A 20823-nucleotide genomic window follows, 5' to 3' on the forward strand; every position below is an offset into this window, starting at 1 on the left:
TAAGCAGTTGATCATTGCCTTGCGAAGGCCTGGTAGGTTCCTGGGGACGAGTCAGACCCGGGGCCGATACCTTGTCTTCCTAGGGGTGGCTTCTTGCTGGAAAAATAATATCAAAACCAGGAAGGTTGGAGCGAAAATAAAAGTGAGCGTTAGAAAAGGATTAAGTGTCGCCTTGCGAGGGCTTGGTAGGTTCTTGGGTGCCGAGACAGGTCCTGAGGCCGATGCCCTGTTCTCCTTGGGTCACTACGCTCAGCTCCCTCCTTTTTACATGCCCAAGTATGTTCATCCAATCAAAACCCTCAAAGAAGAGATATACTGAAAGAAAATATCCTTTGTTCAGGCTATAGGAGTCCTCGCCTTGGAGGAGCTCCTAGTTGTGTTGTCTTTAGTTGGTAAGTAGTTCAGACTACCATTTAGGGCAACCTCTTTGATAGGTTTTTTTTTAGTTTGGCTGTGTTGGAGCAGCTGGTTAGTGACTCACTTCGGATCTTCTATTAAATGATGCTAGGCCTACTCCTTGTGGATGTCATGCCTTGGTTTTGTCCAGGGGTAGGGGGAGCATTGTGCTGAGTTTTATGATAATAATTGTTTTGTATCAGTTTGATGCTTCTGTGGTTGTTTATGTGCAGATATGTTCGTGGATTCGACGGGCTGAGTCGCCCTATCCCGTGGTCGCCAATGAGAGCGGAATTTAGGAGACGAGAAGTGCTTAAAAATAGCTAAAAATTATGAATATCAAGGGAAAAATATTCACTGTCAAAGGCGGCGGCTCGATCTAAGACGATTTTAAGCGCCAAAGTGCTTTAAAGGTGCCCGAGCGACACTTGGTGATTTTTCGTAATTTTTCAGACAGTCGTGCGGGTTGACACGAGCTATTGGCCAATGCGGGATGCTAAGCCGGACGCCCAGGATTTTTCAGAGCTCGATTCCGAGTCCGGACGGGGGAAAGGCCACAAACCGGTCAAGATTTGAAAAGGTGGACATGAGTTTGGCCAAGTGGGCATGACCCTTGGGAGCCCAAATTAAATGTCACATGAAACTTTGGGGGAGAGAGATGAAAAAATCGTGATGAAGATGGAGAAGTCGTGATCAGAGATGGCGCCGAAATTTGCGCCCCATGTTGATCATGGCTCCTCCCTGCCTGCAAACAACCCCCCTGTTTGACAATGGCCCCTCATTCCCCTCCGTATCCTGACTCTATCGCCGCCCTTCGCCCGTCGAATGATGGCCTGGTTTGGAATTTCTGATTCTAGTCTTTCTCTCTCCTCCCTCTCTCTCTTCTAAGAGGCAGTTCATGTGTGGGAAGGAGCAATGAAGAAAGAATGATGGAGACTTGTCCGGCATGGACCGGATTGCTACACGGGCTGAGAATGGTGATTTGTGATGTTGCTGGACATGAAGTGTTGCTATTTTCCAAATCTACAGCCATGGATACAAAACCCGAAACACGCGTTTAAGCGGTAAACTAAAAAACTACAAAGAAAATTTAGTGTTTTATGCTTTTGATTGATGGAATGCCGTTCATATGGACTAAGATTTGAGTATGCTGCTGATTCTTCTGAGTTCTTACTGTTTATAACCAGAAATTATGAAAAACATGCATTTCATGGCTCGAAATAATGTCAAGAAACCCGAAACGCATGAAAAATGGGGAAAAAACAAGGGTTTTGGGCATATAAATGGGGAAAACCGTCGATACACATCAACTAATCTTTCAATTTTGTTGCAAATGAACTAGGGCCACAGCCCACAAACTGGTTTTCATTTTCAGCAATTTAAAAAATACAAGAAAATGAAGAAAATGGGGAAAAATGATAAAAACACCATGAAAAATAAGGGAAAAATACATTTGGGGCTACGAAAAATATAGGAAAATAGGATTTATGTTTGTTGATGTATAGCAAGGCTGGGGCATGAAGTTATGCTTCAGTTCAGCCTTTTTTATATGTTGTAGTGTGTGTTTCCTTCCTTTCTCCACATAAAATGACAAGAAAATCCTAAAAGAAATGAATGCAATGATGCACTATCAACGGGGAAGGGTAGAGTTGTGGAAAAAATGGTTAAATGCCGCTGAGCATGAGGAATAATTTGCTGATTTTATATGCATTGCATCTAGGACGGAATAATAATGATAAAAATTAAAACCTAGTAGCACGAAGATCACTTCGGTGCTAGGTGTTGCAACAAAGCACAAAGCGGTTAGAAAGAAAAGCATGAAAGAGATGTTTTTGCACTTGCACGCTGCTGGTTTTTTTAAAATGTTTGAGCACTAGGCATCCACCTCTTTGCATGATCATTTAGAGGAAATTAAAAGTATCAGAGTTAGCTCCTGGATACGCATAGCAATTGTTTTCAGTAGGCCTGTGACCCACCGTTGAGAGTGTGAGGTTCCTATGCTGTAGGCTAGTCGTGGGATCCTAAAGGGGAAATTAAGTAAGGACAATGGTACATTCCTGGATACGTTTATTTGGTACCTTGAGTGACGTTTGTGCGAAATGTCTAAATGTTGAGCGGCGCATCGAGGGGCCAATCCCCAAGGTGTAGGAGAGTCGCAGAGGGTTGACGGCATTCAGCCGTAGGAGGAACCCCATGTGTATGTGATTCGAGCCTTTTGGCTATGTGAAAGGGACTCCCTCTGAGGAGCAATATTGGGTTAGGATCAGTTGGACTACAACGTATTACAAACGCAATGTTTAGGAAGGCAGAGATTTTGATAGACGCTCCTGGCCGCGAGGCCGAGGGGGTTGTCTTGCGCATAGTGACGAGGTCCGGCTAGTGCATGAGCCAGTGCCGGCCCGTTTTTAGGTCCATCAATTTACATAGCCATAAATATATTAATTAGTGGAGTAACTATGTAGACTAATTAACAATGTATGAATATTTACATATAGTTCATCCTTCCTACTAGCATATCCCATTGTGTTTCGAAAGATGTGCATGATATCATTTGCAAGATGGGTGAGCTCGCGAGGTATGTATACTTTATACTTATTTTTTAGTTTACATATTACGTACATCACATAGTAAACCCGCTTGAATTTATGGACAAAATTAATCATCGTTCTCAATTGCATGTTGGTAGATTTGTGAGTTTGAAGGAAATCGATCCAAATACGTTGCAAGAGGCTCGAGTATTGTCCATTGAGGTGGTTTGTTTGGTGGAGGAAACTTTTCCTTACTCCATTTTGACTACTCAAGTACACTTGTACATTTGATTGATGAGATTGCAATTTGTGGGGTAGTTCATGCAAGGTGGATGTTTTTTCTAGAGGGCTTTATGAAAACCCTAAAAAATTTTGTAAGGAAAAATACATGGCCTGAGGGAAGCATGGCTGAGGGTTAGTTAATGCAATCATCCCTTGTACAAATCTCTGAATATCTTACTAACGTGGACACCTCTTTACCACAACTATGGAAAGATGATGAAGATTTGAGGATGACCTCTATAATACCTCAAGGAAAAGGAAGGAGCAAAAAGCAAATGAAAGAGGAACTTCGTAAGTTAAATGTATTTTGTGTGCTTAATAGCGAAGTAATGAGCAAATGGGTGATACTATATAAAGAAGCAATGGCAAGAAGAGTAAGCGAAAGGCAAGCATTTCGTGTTTAACAACATGATCCTATACAACAAGCTAGTTGTGGGCACTACATTAATAAGTGTTGTAGGTTTTCTCACTAGGGATGGTTGAATGGTAACAAGATGATCCTCCTAAAAGACTACCTTGCATTATAAAAAAGATTAGTGTATACACCAACAAGACATAGGGTTTTTGTGAAGTGATTCAAGAAAGAGGAGAAGAGATATACTTAAGCTCTACAAACAATAATGAACAACCATTTTATTTATTTCTGCTTTAAGCCACATCTATCAATATGCTTTAAGCGATACCATAATTTATATGATGACCAACCCACATATGATTATGAAGAGGAAGTGATTGAATATCAAAATGACCAACACAAAGATCCAACTTGATGGGAAGAGAGGGATGAAGAGTGTTTCCAAGGCTTTGACGAGCAATCTTTTGAAGTGGGTTATGAAGTCGGCTATGTGCATAGTGAGGTGATTGAAGATCAATATGCCCAATACAAAGAGATGACCTGGGAAGGGAGAGATGATGGATTCCAAGACTATCATGATGAGTCTTTTGAACCTGGTTATGAAGCTGATGATGGCTAGTGTCAAGGTGAAAACAAGGAGGCCTATGGGCTGTATTATGATGATAATGACCACACACTATGCCAAGAAGGACTACGGGGGGTTGACGAGCTGGATGCAGAAGGGAAATTTGAAGAACTCATGATGGCGCATGTGAATATAAACAAAACTATGACCATAGAGTCTCCAGTGTGCATAGAGGTGACCTGTAGGCTAAGTTTTTTGTTTGATGGGGTGTTCATTGAGGAGTGCATGGAAGAGAAGATGACTTGTGGATCGGATCCATTACTAGATGGGTTGATTCTTGAGGAGTGAAAAAAGGGGGATGAGACAAAAGGAGCCAAGCCCCAAATTGATGATTCTTATGGACACCTAATCTGTGGAGTGAGCAAAGAGTAGATTGAAGATGTACGTGGTAGAAAAGCCAAAGACTCCTATACTCTGGAGGGACTGTAAAGAAATCAAGGCAACATCTCTAGAGACTCATGCACCTGGGGTGAGTATAAGTAATCGAGGATAGGTTGAACCATCATGTGCTGATGAAGAGTGGATTGAGCTTGAATGTGCTCATGAGGAGATGGCTTGGTTTGAGGAAAGAAGTGAAAGGGGGATAGAAGCCTTTTCTTTGGATAGAATGGATAGTGAATCAGATGATGAGGGTTATTGGACTATAGAAGAGGAAAATGAGACCATGTGGACATTCTTTGATGAAATCATGAGCCGTGAGTCTAGAGAAACGCTCGAGTACACAAATTGCCTTAGAGCAGAAGACTCTTGGTGCCGAGAGGATAAAATGGCGGCCAAAACCTGATATGGAGATAGATGACAAGGCCAAGTAGCCAACTCTTGAATAACTTGTGATCAACGAGTCTAAAGAAACAGCCGTGTGTGTTGAGGTGAATAGGAAGTCCAAGTGTCCAACTCTTGAAGAACTCTGAGTCGCGAGTATAAACGAATGGCCTTGTTTGAGGTTGAGCTGCGTGAAACTTGTGGAGTCGCGAGTCTAAACAAACATGATGTTTATATTGAGTTGGGTGATGTGGCCAAGGGGCCAAGGTGTGTTGAGAAACTCATGAGCCATGAGTAAAACAAATGGTCATGGGGTGTGAAAAGATGCATGGTGATGAGGTAGTGGGCCATGAGGGACCAGGTGGTATTAAAGAGCTTGTGAGCTGCGAGCCTAAACAAATAGCCAAATGTATTGAGATAGTTGATGAGGTCGATCGGGCCATTGAAAAAGAAGAGAGATGTACAGAGAAGAGGATAGAAACGGAGGCCCAAACTAGGGAAGGGGCTCAATTTGATGATGCTTCAAACCACAAGGCGAAGGGTGAGACAACCAAGCTAGCACGGGAGCAGCAAGAAACCAAGTCAGCTCTAGCAAGGGGAAACGTGTGTGCTTTAGTAAGATGAGGTGCAAGTTTGGTCTTACGAAACTGATAAGGAAAGAGACTTTGCTATAATGGCTGATTGCGAGGGAGGTGAGCCCTCATGCAGCAAAGAAGATGGGCATACTGGGGTGCCGCTAGTGTGGATGGACAATGAAAAAGGTGGATTTTTAGGAACGGGACTCAAATTGCAAAAGTGCAGGATGCTAGGAGTCATGTATTGTAGATGAGAGTATCATTCAAGGCATCTTCTTCACCGTCAAACTCTACCTGTGCATTCAAGCCCAGTCTAGTCTTAGGACCAAAGGAATGCAACCTATTAGGTGATGTCATCATGGTTGAATGGATTCATGGTGGAGCTAAGTAGGTTGTGCAAAGAGGGTTCACGCTCAAAGCGATCAAAGATACATTAGGCTCAATGAGAAGCCCAACATAGTTGTTGGGCCAACTGTGAAGGCTTGGCCTCAACTCGGAAGACAATGCTTCATCTCCACAATGAGAGGCCAGTGTTGACAGCAAAAGAAATGGACTTGTCTTTGAGGGCAAGGCAGTATGCGAATGCCCCAGCTACCTTCCAACAATTCATGAATTATGTCTTCCAATCATATTTTGGTAGGTCCATCAAGGTCTTTATTAATGATTTTTGTATTTATAGTTCTAAGGCTCTACATCTAGGAAAGGTGGATGAACAGCCTCGCACAAACGGGGGGTAGCTAAACCATGAGAAGTGTCATATTGGCGAAAGTGGTGTAACTTTGTTAGGACATGGCGTAAATGAGAGGGGCATTGAAGCGAATCCAAAAAAAATTAAGGCCCTATTGGCGGTGCCATCACCATCTTTTGTGAAGCAAATAACCTCTTTCATTCAAAAGGTGAGATATATGGGGCGGTTCATTCATCTCCTCTCCCAATTAGTGTTTCCACTACAACAGTTGACCCACTCTGAGGAGCTCCTTTGTAGTGACGAAAGCAAAAGGTGATTTCACAAGGTGAAGAAGGCTCTCAGCACCCTTCCCATAATTTTATAGTCTTGCTAGGATCAAGAGTTTTCTATCAACCCGAGTTTTGGAGAAGATTCTTTGTGGGCAGCATTAATACAAAAGGATGCTAAAATTGACTTGATAAGGTCGGTTTACTTTTCTAGCAGAGTAATGACAACATGAGAATGAGGGTACAAGATGGTGGAGGTGATGGTTTTTTCTCTAATGCTTGTTGTAAGTATGTTTCTTTCTTATCTTCTCTCTAAGCTATTCACAATGATCACGATAGAAGAGCATTTTCCCTATGCCTTACAGCACATGGATGTTTTAGCCAGAATTGCTAAGTGGGCGATACAACTCCAAGAGTTTGACTACACCTTCAAGGTGGAGAACTCTACTTCGGCCTGCCTAACTGATTTGTTGACTCATAGATGCCATCAAAAGAAGGAAAAAGAGAAGGAAAATGTAAAAGAGGAGACACCCCCTCTTGAGGACCCACCACAGGTGGAGAATACCCATGCCCTCTACTTTGATGGGGCCTATAAGCATATTAAAGATAGAGCAGCACCAAGAATAGTGGTGCTCAGTCCCAAAGGTGACAAATTTCATGGAGAAGGTATTAGCCAAAAGGATGTCCATTCTAATAATGAGGTAGAATATGAAGCATTGCTTTTGGATTTGAGGTGGTGTCTCTCACATGGTGTCACTCAACTTAATGTTTTTGGGGATTCTATGCTGATTGTTAAGAAAGTGAAAGGAATCTGGGCTTGTAAAAATGATAACTTACCCGTGAAAATGAGAGAAGCTATGTAACGTGTCCACTAGAATCCTCTAGGACACGTCTTGGCAGTCCATCGGAAGGCTGTCTAGAGAACTCCGCCCGGCACTCCCATGGAATGTTACGGGTTTTGTAATCTAGGTCTTTTCGCGTCTGCCACGTAGCGGAAGTGTCCTGGCCGTTTTCCACTTAGGATCGACCGGAATTAAGGTTTTCTAGTTTGGTCATTAGCTAGCAGCGACTAGCGTCAGACCCGAGCGAACTACTTTACGCAGAAACGCCAGGTCCGAAGCGGATTCACGCTGCACTTGGCTCAAGGAGAATGGGAAACGAGAGGGATGCAATGCTCAACCTCTCTGCCATAAGGCATAGTCCCATTCCGTTCCCCTAAAACAGCGTGAATCAGGTAGCAGGTAAATCTAAGTCATCGTTCTCGTTATTTGCTTTGGCGATGATGATCATTCCTCTGTTCGTTGAAGATTTTTGAGAAAAGTTCCCGGCTAACCGGGACCACCCATCCATAGGACAGACCCATGGTCCATCCTCCACACTTTCCTCGGTTTGTTTTAGTTATGTAATTACCTACCACATTAATTTGACATATAACAAACAGCTTCCTTGATTAGCCCTGTTAAGCACTGGTTCCTTCACGTAATCTTATCACAGGACATAAAGAAAACAATGTCAAACAACTTCTTTATTATCATTTTATCCTCTTATCTTTGAAATACAAGGAGTTCCGCCCGTAGGCTTGATCATAATCTGCCCGAAGGCTATCCAGTAATCCACCAGGGATCACTATTCCAAGCTTCTGCCCGTAGACTAGTATGCGGGCCTCGAGATCCAATCCCAAGTCACGTTAGCCTCTTGTGCAGGGCCCGAAAGGCGAGGGATTTACGGCCAGAGCCCCCTCTTGCACCCAAGCGTCCTCCTGCTCCAAGTAGAACTCAACGGAGAGACCTCTCACGGCGGGTTCGGTCCACGTTCCCGGCGCGGTTAACAACCCCCTTGGTTAGGGTCAGGCAGGCAGTCGGGGGTAACTGAAGCTGCCTCTCCCTTCAGGCCTTCAACCTGAAGTATTTAGATATCGTTTCATCCTTTAGTTCATTGAGCAAACAATGCAAACAGTGCTTTCTAAACTGTTACAAGCACAATCAATTCCAGTGGTTGTTTTAGCTGGCAAACTATTAAGGAGTGACTCCTTTTCTCCGAATGCAACCCGCATTCGATCCGGAATCAATTGCAACTTGGCAAGATTCCTATCGTCCTTGGGCTAGGGTCATACCCTGTCAATACTTTAGGTTTGGTTTATGGTAAGTTCCGGCGACCATGTCGCTTTAGTTTATTGATTAATCATTTTCGTCCAAGCAAATGCCTAGCTTCCCTTAACTTGACAAAGTTTCCCTAATGAGGATAGAGTAAAAGGACGACTACCCTTTTCCCCTTGCGAGTTTAAACTGGCACAAGAACCTGCCAACCTTAATCCACGGAATGGCAAAACTTCTTACGATCAAACCGCAAAGCTAAGTGTCGTTGCACTTTATTGCACAAGTGTCGCCTCCATTCTAAGAGATCATTTCCCCTAATGAATGGCGTATTCAGGTCACGGAATTAACTTCAGACGAGAAGGAGGGTTTAGGGTGTCTTTTTACCCACCCATCCTTAATTTCACTAAATCGACAGCGTTTAGTCCAACTCAAATCGAGTTTCATCATCTTGAACGCTTGGTCCATAAGGTAGGAATCCTAGATTATTGTTTACATGAGCATCCATTTAGCCCAACATTTTTGGGAATATGGTCAGGACTATTGGCTTGAAGGTTTCGACTTAGCGACATTTGGAAAACTTGGCCGAATCCTTAACCTAGTTAGTGTTCGGGGTGTCTATCGTACCATATGATTCCTTTGTGGCTAGGTGATTTGGGTAATTCATTATGCTTGTCTCGCGACAAGGATGAATCCTTCCTAGAGACAATAAACTAGATCTAAAAGAGGAAAACTAGTTGCAACTACCACAATACATGTAAACATGTGATTCATCGCCTCTACGCATCACATGGTTCACAATGACTCTATCTTCCCTTGTATCATAAAAATGCATGATAATCTGGGTACTAACTTTCCTAGGACCTACTAGGACTTACATCAAATAATCATGCCTACAACCTTGTTGTCTACACTTTATAATCTCGTGCTTTGATAAACCATGCGACCTTTCCTAAATACGGCTCCTGATGAATGAAATTTCTGCATGATGACTATGCAACACGCAACTTTCCCCTAGCTACAATGTAGTTAATGAAGTTCATACCAACTAAAACTAGTGTTAACTTATTCCATGTTACATGCTACTTGCAAGTCCATAAGATCATTTCCGTACCCTTCTATTTCTTTTCGGATAATATCTTATGGGTGTTAACTTTTCCTCATGAATCATTACAAGGAAGATGTTGCCTAAAATGCGGCTCACGCTTATTCCTACCATGTCTAGTAACCAAATGCACTTATCAATTTCATTTCTTTGCCCTATATGTTTAGACTCATTACTTTGATAATGTTCCAAAATAGCAACATGCAGCTAGTCCTCTAAGGCGGACAACTCCAGAAATGCAACCGTTTCATGACATGCACCAACCTTATCTAATGTTTAAAGAGATAATTTATCAAATGTATTTTTAACACTGCCACATGCATTAAAAATAAGCGTAAAATGCATTCTCCCTTATGAAATTAAGCATTCCTAAACATTTCTTTATGCGAGAATAAACTCGAAAAAACCTGGACTTGTGGGCTCGGGGAGATATCCACTTGTATGCTCGGGGAAGAGACCTCCACATGTGCGCCTTGTGACTTTGGCTTTGGAGCCATCGTAGATGTAGAGGATTTGGGCTGCGGGGTTTATCCTTACCCTTTATGGCTCTCTAAATTTCCCCCGAGTCTTGGCAAGTAGTCTCAAAGTATGTTTACTTCTCCCTTATGTAGGAATACCCCTTTATAGGGAATGGATTTTAAGATCCCGGAAAGCTCGTGGAAACGGGGCTTATGGGACCTAGTGGGAAGGGGGGCTTAAGGAAGCCCCCTTAGAAGCTTCTTAAGAAGCTTCTAAGAAGCTTCCAAGCTTCTGCGGCACGTCGGGGGGGGGGGGGGGGGGGGGGGGGGGGGGGGGGGGAAGGGGTCGTGATCCAGGCGGCGGCGGACCGTGTCAGTCTGGCGGGCCGTGGCGGCGGCTATGGCGGACTGGCGGGCTGCAGCTGCAGCGCGGCGGCTTCCTCCAGCACGGCGACGGCGACCTCCTCCAGCACGGCGACCTCCTCCAGCACCTCCGACACGTCCAGCACGTCCCCCTCCCTCTAGTTAGGGGGTGTTTATATAGGCATGGGGGGGAAGAAGGCCTCCACCACGTGGCCCCCCTTGCATGGGTTCCCCCCTCCCATGCAGGCCACGACTGTCATATCCCCATCCTCCCCACACTCCCTCTTCTCCAGCCATGCATCGGCTGGAGAAAAAGGGGAAAAAAATAAAAAAAAACTGCCTTGAATTATTCATATTGCCCTCCCAAGAGGGTGTTTTTGCGGGAGTTTCGATTTTTGAACCTCGGTTTTAATTTACCAATGCGGAGGACCCCATTTCACGCGTGCGGGTCACACATTACACTGCCAATAATTTCAATGCAAGAGATAACCTTTGCGCAAGGTTTACGTCGTGTGCGGAACGTCAATATTCACGGGTGGGAATATTACATTCTCTCCCCCTTAGAAGAATCGAGATGTCCTCATCTTGAGATAAACTGGGGATATTGAAGATTGAGAGAGTTTTCATCCATCCAGGTAGCATCCTCTTCGGGATAATCTTTCCACTGGACGAGGCATTCTTTCAGGGTTCTAGATCTCAATTGTCTCTCCCTGACATCTAAAATCTTTTCTGGTCTTAGTTCAAGGACTCCTTGACTAGGCATTACAACTTGTTGGTCATCAAGTACATGATTTGGGTTGGGTACATATTTTTTTAAGAGACTAATATGGAATACATTGTGAACTTTTAGGTTATCAGGAAGTTGCAATTTATAAGCATTGGGTCCCAGGCATTTGAGGATTTTATACGGTCCACAATACCTTGGACTTAGCTTCTTGCATTCACCTAGAGATAGAGAACTCTTTTTCGGCCGTACACGAATGAAAACCATGTCTCCTTCTCCGAAGACCCTCTCTTGGCGTTTCAAATCCGCATATGCCTTTTGTCTATCTTTGGCTGCTTGTATGTCTTGTCTTATTGACTTTATTTGGTCATCCATGTCCTCCAACATTTGTCTTGAAGCTTCCACCCTTAGGGTAGGATCAGAAAAGTTTAGGGGACTTCGACAATCATGACCATACAATGCCTGGAAAGGCGTCATTTGAATGCGCTGCTGGTAAGAAGCATTGTAAGCAAATTCTACTAACGGCAAGTATTGAATCCACCTCTTCGGCTCCCGATAGCAGTAAGCCCTAAGCATATCCTCAATGATTTGATTTACTCGTTCTGTTTGTCCATCTGTTTGGAGATGGTAGGCAGTGCTAAAACAGAGTTGAGTTCCAATAGCTTCAAAGATAGCTCTCCAAAAGTGTGAAGTGAAAAGAGAATCTCGATCGCTAATGATCCTTCTAGGTAACCCATGTAGCTTGAATATTTCTTTGATAAACACTCTAGCAATGTCGGAGGCTTTATAGTTTGTCTTTACTGGAATCAGGTGTGCAACCTTAGTAAGCATGTCAACTACAACCATAATGGAGTTTATCCTCCTTGGACTTGGGGTAAGCCCACCACAAAATCCATACTGATGAATTCCCATTTCATTTGGGGAATGTCAAGTGGTTGCAATTTTCCTGGCATCATGACATGTTCAGCCTTGATACGTTGGCAAGACAAACATTCGGTGACATATTTGAGGACGTCACCTTTGAGCCTCTCCCAGTGGTAGCTTTTCCTAACTGCATTAAGAGTTTTTGCATAGCCAGGATGTCCTGTGAAAGGGGAATCATGAGCTTCCCATAATATCTTTTGCTTAAGTGACTGGCTTGTTGGTATACATAACCTTGTTTTGTAATAAACAAGTCCATTATCAGTGGAAAATTCCCGATACTTAGCTTGTGACTTCAGATTCTGCTCTTTGGTAGCTATTTCTTTTATCATGGTTTGGTAGGCCAAATCATGGCATGCCTCCTCTCTAGCTAGTTCGAGTATAGGGTTGCTTGGCATAGATACCTTTGTAGCCAGAGATCTGGCCGTTGATGGATTCTGCAAGATTAGGGAATTTAGGAATGCCTTGCGACTGAGTGCATCGGCAACTACATTCTCTTTCCCCGGTCGATACTTGATCTCAAAATCATACTCCTCCAATACTTCGATCCATCGACGTTGCCTCATGTTGAGCTCGTTCTGGGTAAAAATCCATTTGAGACTCTTATGATCTGTTACTAGAGTAAACTTGTTACCCAACAGGTAGTGTCTCCAAAGCTTTAGAGCATGGATGATAGCTAATAACTCCAGATCATGCGTGGCATAATTCTTTTCATGACTCTTCAATTTCCTTGAAGAATATGCTACTGGATGACCTTCCTGCATAAGAACACACCCCAAGGCAAGAATGCTGGCATCAGTTACTACCTCGAACTCCTTATTGAGGTCAGGAAGTTTCAGAATAGGTGCTGATACCAAACATTGCTTCAATTGGTCGAAGCTATTTTGCTCGGGAGTTGACCATGTAATAGAAGACTGCTTCTTTAGTAAGTCGGTAAGAGGTGCTGCAATCAAAGCATAGTTTTTTATAAAGACCCTATACCATCCCGTCAAGCCAAGAAAATTGCGTATTTCTTTGGCGGATACTGGTACTGGCCATTCAAGCACATCTCTGACCTTGGCTGGATCTACTGATATTCCTTCTGATGATACTATGAATCCTAGATACTCAATCTGACGTTTGAAGAATGCACACTTCTTCATTTTTGCATATAGCTTATGAGACCTCATTGTCTCAAGGACAATCCGTAGTTGAGATTCATGATCTTCTTCCTGTTTAGAATAGACTAAAGTATCATCGAAGAAGACAAGCACGAAATCATCAAGATATGGTCTAAAAATATCCTGCATTAATCTATTGAAGGTGGCAGGTGCATTTGTAAGCCCGAATGACATAACCAAGAATTCAAAGTGCCCATATCTTGTATTGAAGGCCGTTTTTGGAATATCCTCATCCTTGATCCTGATTTGATAGTAACCTGACCTGAGATCAATTTTGGAGAAGATCTTTGCACCTTGAAGGCGATCGAGAAGCTCATCTATTCTAGGAATAGGATACTTGTTCTTGACTGTTGATTGATTCAACCCACGGTAATCAATACATAGTCGAAGTGTCCCATCTTTCTTCTTCTGGAATAGAATTGGAGCTCCCCATGGTGAGTTGCTAGGCCGGATGTAACCCTGATCTAACAGTTGCTTGAGTTGTTCCTTCAACTCAATAGCTTCCGGAATAGACATTCTATAAGGTCTCTTTGCAATTGGCGCAGCTCCAGGTATTAGCCTTATTTCATGATCAACTTCTCTTGGAGGTGGAAGTTCAATTAATTCCTCAGGGAATACGTCAGCATATTCTTTGAGCCAAGAGGGTCCCTCATGAGACTCTTGCTTTTGATCTAACTTGTTGAGTTTGATCAAGTAAACAGGTAATCCTTTCCTAACCCCTTTTATGATCCGCGATACTTTGGCTAACTGGATCCTTGGCACTCCTGCCTCACCTTGAGTTGTAACAAACTCTCTTTCAGAGTTTCGAAAGGAAACTTGACCCTTTCCACAGTGGATGTGAGCGTCATTAGGCTTAAGCCAATCCATCCCGAGTAGGCACTCATGGATACCTAAGTTCATGACTCTGAATTTGACTGAGGTTTTCTTTCCTCCCAGATAGAACTCCTCCTTAGCAGTTTGCCTAGCACAAGTTACCTCACGACCATTTGCCAATTCCACAAGTAGGGTAGGTGCTTCTACTGTGGCTATTCCTAATCTCTTAGCACACACTGGTGAGATAAAGGAATGAGTACTGCCACAGTCAATCAAGGTTTTGAAACCTTTACCTTGATAGTCCGACGGTGTTTGAATCACCGAGAATTGGCGATTCGGGCCCTTCTTATGTAGAGCGGCATGGACTGTCGCTCTTTTGAATTCCGCTTCCATAGTCGGATCTTCCCCTTCTTCTGCTTCACATCTTTGCCTATTGGTAATGCAGGCAGCTCTTCCCCTTCCACGGGCGGCGGCTCCCTGACCGCGCCCTGCACCTTGACGGAGTCCTTCGCTAAGCTTGGGACATTGCCTTTTGAAGTGACCGAGTTCATTGCAGTGGAAACATCGGATGTTTCGGCCATTACCGTGAGTAGGAACAAAGTTGTTGACGTTATTTGTCCTTGCTTTCTTCCTTTGTCCCTAATTGTGGCCTTGAACTCTCTTAACCTGGGGTCTGAATGCTCCTCTGTTTGGGTCGCTATAAGACCAATTCTTAATACCCCTTGGTTTAGCTTGCACTTCCTAAATTATAGGTGCCGCTCGAATAAGTGCATCTTGAAGATCTGATGGATGCATAGATTCGAGACGGGTATTTACAGGTGGATTTAAGCCTGCGCAAAATTTGGACACCTGCTGTGCCGTGTCCATTTGTGGCGCATACTTTAAGAGTGAGACAAACTTAGAGTAGTATGCGTTAAGGGTGAGTCCTAACTGTTTTAGCTCATAGAACTCATTCATTTTCTGTGTACGATATGCAGGTCGTAAATATCTGCCTTGCACGGCTTGCTTTAACTTCTCCCAGGTAACGGACCCCTCTGAAATCCCTTGATCCCTGCACCATTGTTTCCACCATAGTCTGGCTTCACCGGTGAGTTTTAATTTGGCGAGCATGGCCTGATTGGTAGGTGCAGTGCCAGCTGCTTCGAAGTTGTCCTCCATAGATTCAATCCAAATCTCAGCATCCGACTGGACGAATCTGCCTCTCCCATCAAACTCGGGTAGCTTTATCTGTTTGAGGAGGAACTTCTTCTCCTGGATCACAGTAGTACTTGATGTAGGGGGCGAATTTGGAACCTGTACCTGGGGTTGTGCCTGAGTAAAAGTTTTCTTAACATTATTGTATGATAATTGACATTAGCTTATCTTTAGTTCAGCTATCTCGTAAATCATGAAGCTACTTAACTTTTTGCAACAACCCTGATGCACAATCGGATAGTGATAAAAAGAAGTCCTTATTTATATTTATATGGCGTAGCCTATACAACATCTCGTGTGATGATAATCCAATCATTACATTTAGTTTGGGGAGAACAACATTGTATTGGATTTGTCTACAGGAACTGTGTAATAGTAGGGTTTTGGGTCATGAATCTTTAGGAATCGATAATTCATCGGAAGTTCAGGATATCCTTTCCGCCGGAATCCATACTTCCCATGGCGGCCCAATACCTTAATCCTATCAGCTGGGATTACACGGGTTACTTCCTCATATACATATGAGTTCAATTCAACTCTCCGACCTCGAATATGCAAAGTCGAATTTACGTGAGCTTCCACAAAAATGAACAGCTTCACGACTTTCAAATCTTCCAACCACGATCCTTTTCAGGTTGGTCTGTAGATAAGCGAACCGGTGGGCAGCTATGTAGTAGATTCCTGAAGACCCCGTCCATCTTCGCTCTATATATAGAGGTGATGGATTATAAATCTGCTCCAGGATGTTCATCATTTCAATTCTCTGCCTATAATGCGGAGAATGCATTGCAGTCATAAACATGATCCGGAACACCAAAAACTTGTTCCACGCCTCGTAATTCTGCAAGACAGTATTGAAGATGAGGAAATGTTTGGACAGGAACAATTTCTTTACTTCATTTTTAATGAAATCTTATGAAAACAATTCCATTGTTGGTCGGCTCTGATACCAACTGTAACGTGTCCACTAGAATCCTCTAGGACACGTCTTCGCAGTCCATCGGAAGGCTGTCTAGAGAACTCCGCCCGGCACTCCCATGGAATGTTACGGGTTTTGTAATCTAGGTCTTTCCACGTCTGCCACGTAGCGGAAGTGTCCTGGCCGTTTCCCACTTAGGATCGACCGGAATTAAGGTTTTCTAGTTTGGTCATTAGCTAGCAGCAACTAGCGTCAGACCCGAGCGAACTACTTTACGCAGAAACGCCAGGTCCGAAGCGGATTCACGCTGCACTTGGTTCAAGGAGAATGGGAAATGAGAGGGATGCAATGCTCAACCTCTCTGCCATAAGGCATAGTCCCATTCCGTTCCCCTAAAACAGCGTGAATCGGGTAGCAGGTAAATCTAAGTCATCGTTCTCGTTATTTGCTTTGGCGATGATGATCATTCCTCTGTTCGTTGAAGATTTTTGAGAAAAGTTCCCGGCTAACCGGGACCACCCATCCATAGGACGGACCCATGGTCCATCCTCCGCACTTTCCTCGGTTTGTTTTAGTTATGTAATTACCTACCACATTAATTTGACATATAACAAACAGCTTCCTTGATTAGCCCTGTTAAGCACTGGTTCCTTCACGTAATCTTATCACAGGACATAAAGAAAACAATGTCAAACAACTTCTTTATTATCATTTTATCCTCTTATCTTTGAAATACAAGGAGTTCCACCCGTAGGCTTGATCATAATCCGCCCGAAGGCTATCCAGTAATCCACCAGGGATCACTATTCCAAGCTTTTGCCCGTAGACTAGTATGCGGGCCTCCAGATCCAATCCCGAGTCACGTTAGCCTCTTGTGCAGGGCCCGGAAGGCAAGGGATTTACGACCAGAGCCCCCTCTGGCACCCAAGCGTCCTCCTGCTCCAAGTAGAACTCAACGGAGAGACCTCTCACGGCAGGTTCGGTCCACGTTCCCGGCGCGGTTAACAACCCCCTTGGTTAGGGTCAGGCAGGCAGTCGGGGGTAACTGAAGCTGCCTCTCCCTTCAGGCCTTCAACCTGAAGTATTTAGATATCGTTTCATCCTTTAGTTCATTGAGCAAACAATGCAAACAGTGCTTTCTAAACTGTTACAAGCACAATCAATTCCAGTGGTCGTTTTAGCTGGCAAACTGTTAAGGAGTGACTCCTTTTCTCCGAATGCAACCCGCATTCGATCCGGAATCAATTGCAACTTGGCAAGATTCCTATCGTCCTTGGGCTAGGGTCATACCCTGTCAATACTTTAGGTTTGGTTTATGGTAAGTTCCGGCGACCATGTCGCTTTAGTTTATTGATTAATCATTTTCGTCCAAGCAAATGCCTAGCTTCCCTTAACTTGACAAAGTTTCCCTAATGAGGATAGAGTAAAAGGACGACTACCCTTTTCCCCTTGCGAGTTTAAACTGGCGCAAGAACCTGCCAACCTTAATCCACGGAATGGCAAAACTTCTTACGATCAAACCGCAAAGCTAAGTGTCGTTGCACTTTATTGCACAAGTGTCGCCTCCATTCTAAGAGATCATTTCCCCTAATGAATGGCGTATTCAGGTCACGGAATTAACTTCAGACGAGAAGGAGGGTTTAGGGTGTCTTTTTACCCACCCATCCTTAATTTCACTAAATCGACAGCGTTTAGTCCAACTCAAATCGAGTTTCATCATCTTGAACGCTTGGTCCATAAGGTAGGAATCCTAGATTATTGTTTACATGAGCATCCATTTAGCCCAACATTTTTGGGAATATGGTCAAGACTATTGGCTTGAAGGTTTCGACTTAGCGACATTTGGAAAACTTGGCCGAATCCTTAACCTAGTTAGTGTTCGGGGTGTCTATCGTACCATATGATTCCTTTGTGGCTAGGTGATTTGGGTAATTCATTATGCTTGTCTCGCGACAAGGATGAATCCTTCCTAGAGACAATAAACTAGATCTAAAAGAGGAAAACTAGTTGCAACTACCACAATACATGTAAACATGTGATTCATCGCCTCTACGCATCACATGGTTCACAATGACTCTATCTTCCCTTGTATCATAAAAATGCATGATAATCTGGGTACTAACTTTCCTAGGACCTACTAGGACTTACATCAAATAATCATGCCTACAACCTTGTTGTCTACACTTTAGAATCTCGTGCTTTGATAAACCATGCGACCTTTCCTAAATACGGCTCCTGATTAATGAAATTTCTGCATGATGACTATGCAACACGCAACTTTCCCCTAGCTACAATGTAGTTAATGAAGTTCATACCAACTAAAACTAGTGTTAACTTATTCCATGTTACATGCTACTTGCAAGTCCATAAGATCATTTCCGTACCCTTCTATTTCTTTTCGGATAATATCTTATGGGTGTTAACTTTTCCTCATGAATCATTACAAGGAAGATGTTGCCTAAAATGCGGCTCACGCTTATTCCTACCATGTCTAGTAACCAAATGCACTTATCAATTTCATTTCTTTGCCCTATATGTTTAGACTCATTACTTTGATAATGTTCCAAAATAGCAACATGCAGCTAGTCCTCTAAGGCGGACAACTCCGGAAATGCAACCGTTTCATGACATGCACCAACCTTATCTAATGTTTAAAGAGATAATTTATCAAATGTATTTTTAACACTGCCACATGCATTAAAAATAAGCGTAAAATGCATTCTCCCTTATGAAATTAAGCGTGCCTAAACATTTCTTTATGCGAGAATAAACTCGAAAAAACCTGGACTTGTGGGCTCGGGGAGATATCCACTTGTATGCTCGGGGAAGAGACCTCCACATGTGCGCCTTGTGACTTTGGCTTTGGAGCCATCGTAGATGTAGAGGATTTGGGCTGCGGGGTTTATCCTTACCCTTTATGGCTCTCTAAATTTCCCCCGAGTCTTGGCAAGTAGTCTCAAAGTATGTTTACTTCTCCCTTATGTAGGAATACCCCTTTATAGGGAATGGATTTTAAGATCCCGGAAAGCTCGTGGAAACGGGGCTTATGGGACCTAGTGGGAAGGGGGGCTTAAGGAAGCCCCCTTAGAAGCTTCTTAAGAAGCTTCCAAGCTTCTGCGGCACGTCGGGGGGGGGGGGGGGGAAGGGGTCGTGATCCAGGCGGCGGCGGACCGTTTCAGTCTGGCGGGCCGTGGCGGCGGCTATGGCGGACTGGCGGGCTGCAGCTGCAGCGCGGCGGCTTCCTCCAGCACGGCGACAGCGACCTCCTCCAGCACGGCGACCTCCTCCAGCACCTCCGGCACGTCCAGCACGTCCAGCACGTCCCCCTCCCTCTAGTTAGGGGGTGTTTATATAGGCATAGGGGGGAAGAAGGCCTCCACCACGTGGCCCCCCTTGCATGGGTTCCCCCCCTCCCATGCAGGCCACGACTGTCATATCCCCATCCTCCCCACACTCCCTCTTCTCCAGCCATGCATCGGCTGGAGAAAAAGGGGAAAAAAATAAAAAAAAATTGCCTTGAATTATTCATATTGCCCTCCCAAGAGGGTGTTTTTGTGGGAGTTTCGATTTTTGAACCTCGGTTTTAATTTACCAATGCGGAGGACCCCATTTCACGTGTGCGGGTCACACATTACACTGCCAATAATTTCAATGCAAGAGATAACCTTTGCGCAAGGTTTACGTCGTGTGCAGAACGTCAATATTCACAGGTGGGAATATTACAAGCTAAAACTCTCATGAGGAAGCTACAAAAAGCTCAAATCTCTTTTGTGCCAAGACGCACAAACAGTGATGCAGATGCTCAGCTGAAAATTTAAAAGAGGTAATGGTGGGTATCATTGCAGTGAAGTTTCCCTTGTTTTAGGGTAAGTTTCAACTACAAGATGTGCTTTATTTTCTTGAGCATGGTGAGGCACCCACACATATGAATAAGAGTAAGAAAAGGTGGTTGGCTACTAAGGCCACTAAACACTGCTTGATCAATGATGTGTTGTATTGCAAAGGAAAGGATGTAGTGCTTAGAAGGGTGCCAACAACAAAGGAGATTGTGGATGTGATTAAGACTTGCCATGAGGGGGTTCATGGTGGATATTTTACTCAAGAAATAACCAGCAAAAAGATTCTCCAAGCCAATTTTGTGTGGCCTAATGTACATCAAGATGTGCAACATTGGTGCTGCACTTGTGATACTTGCCAAAAGGTCAAACCAAGGAAGCTAGTGCATGAGAAACAAAACCCCATAACTACATATGGCCCATTTGAGAAATGGGGTATTGTATGCAATATGGCCACTCCCACGAACTCAGTCTAGCAAGGAATACATCATAATGGGTGTGGACTACATGATGAGGTGGACTGAGGCTTTAACAACTAGTAGGATCACAGCCCAAGAAGTGAAAAATTTTGTATTTGAAATTTTTTTTTTACAGGTTTGGCACACCTTTAGAAATTATCTCTAATTGGGATCCTAATTTTAGGGCTAATCTAGTGGGATAAATAATGAAAAGGCTAAAAAACAAGTGCATGCATTCTACTCCCTACTACCCACAGTGTAATGGTTTGGTCAAAAAGGTGAATGGACTGATTCGTAAGATA

Source organism: Lygodium microphyllum, chromosome 7 (genome assembly GCF_053477565.2).
Source record: "Lygodium microphyllum isolate KBCC chromosome 7, Lygodium_microphyllum_v1.1.10, whole genome shotgun sequence".
NCBI classification, from domain to species: Eukaryota; Viridiplantae; Streptophyta; class Polypodiopsida; order Schizaeales; family Lygodiaceae; genus Lygodium; species Lygodium microphyllum.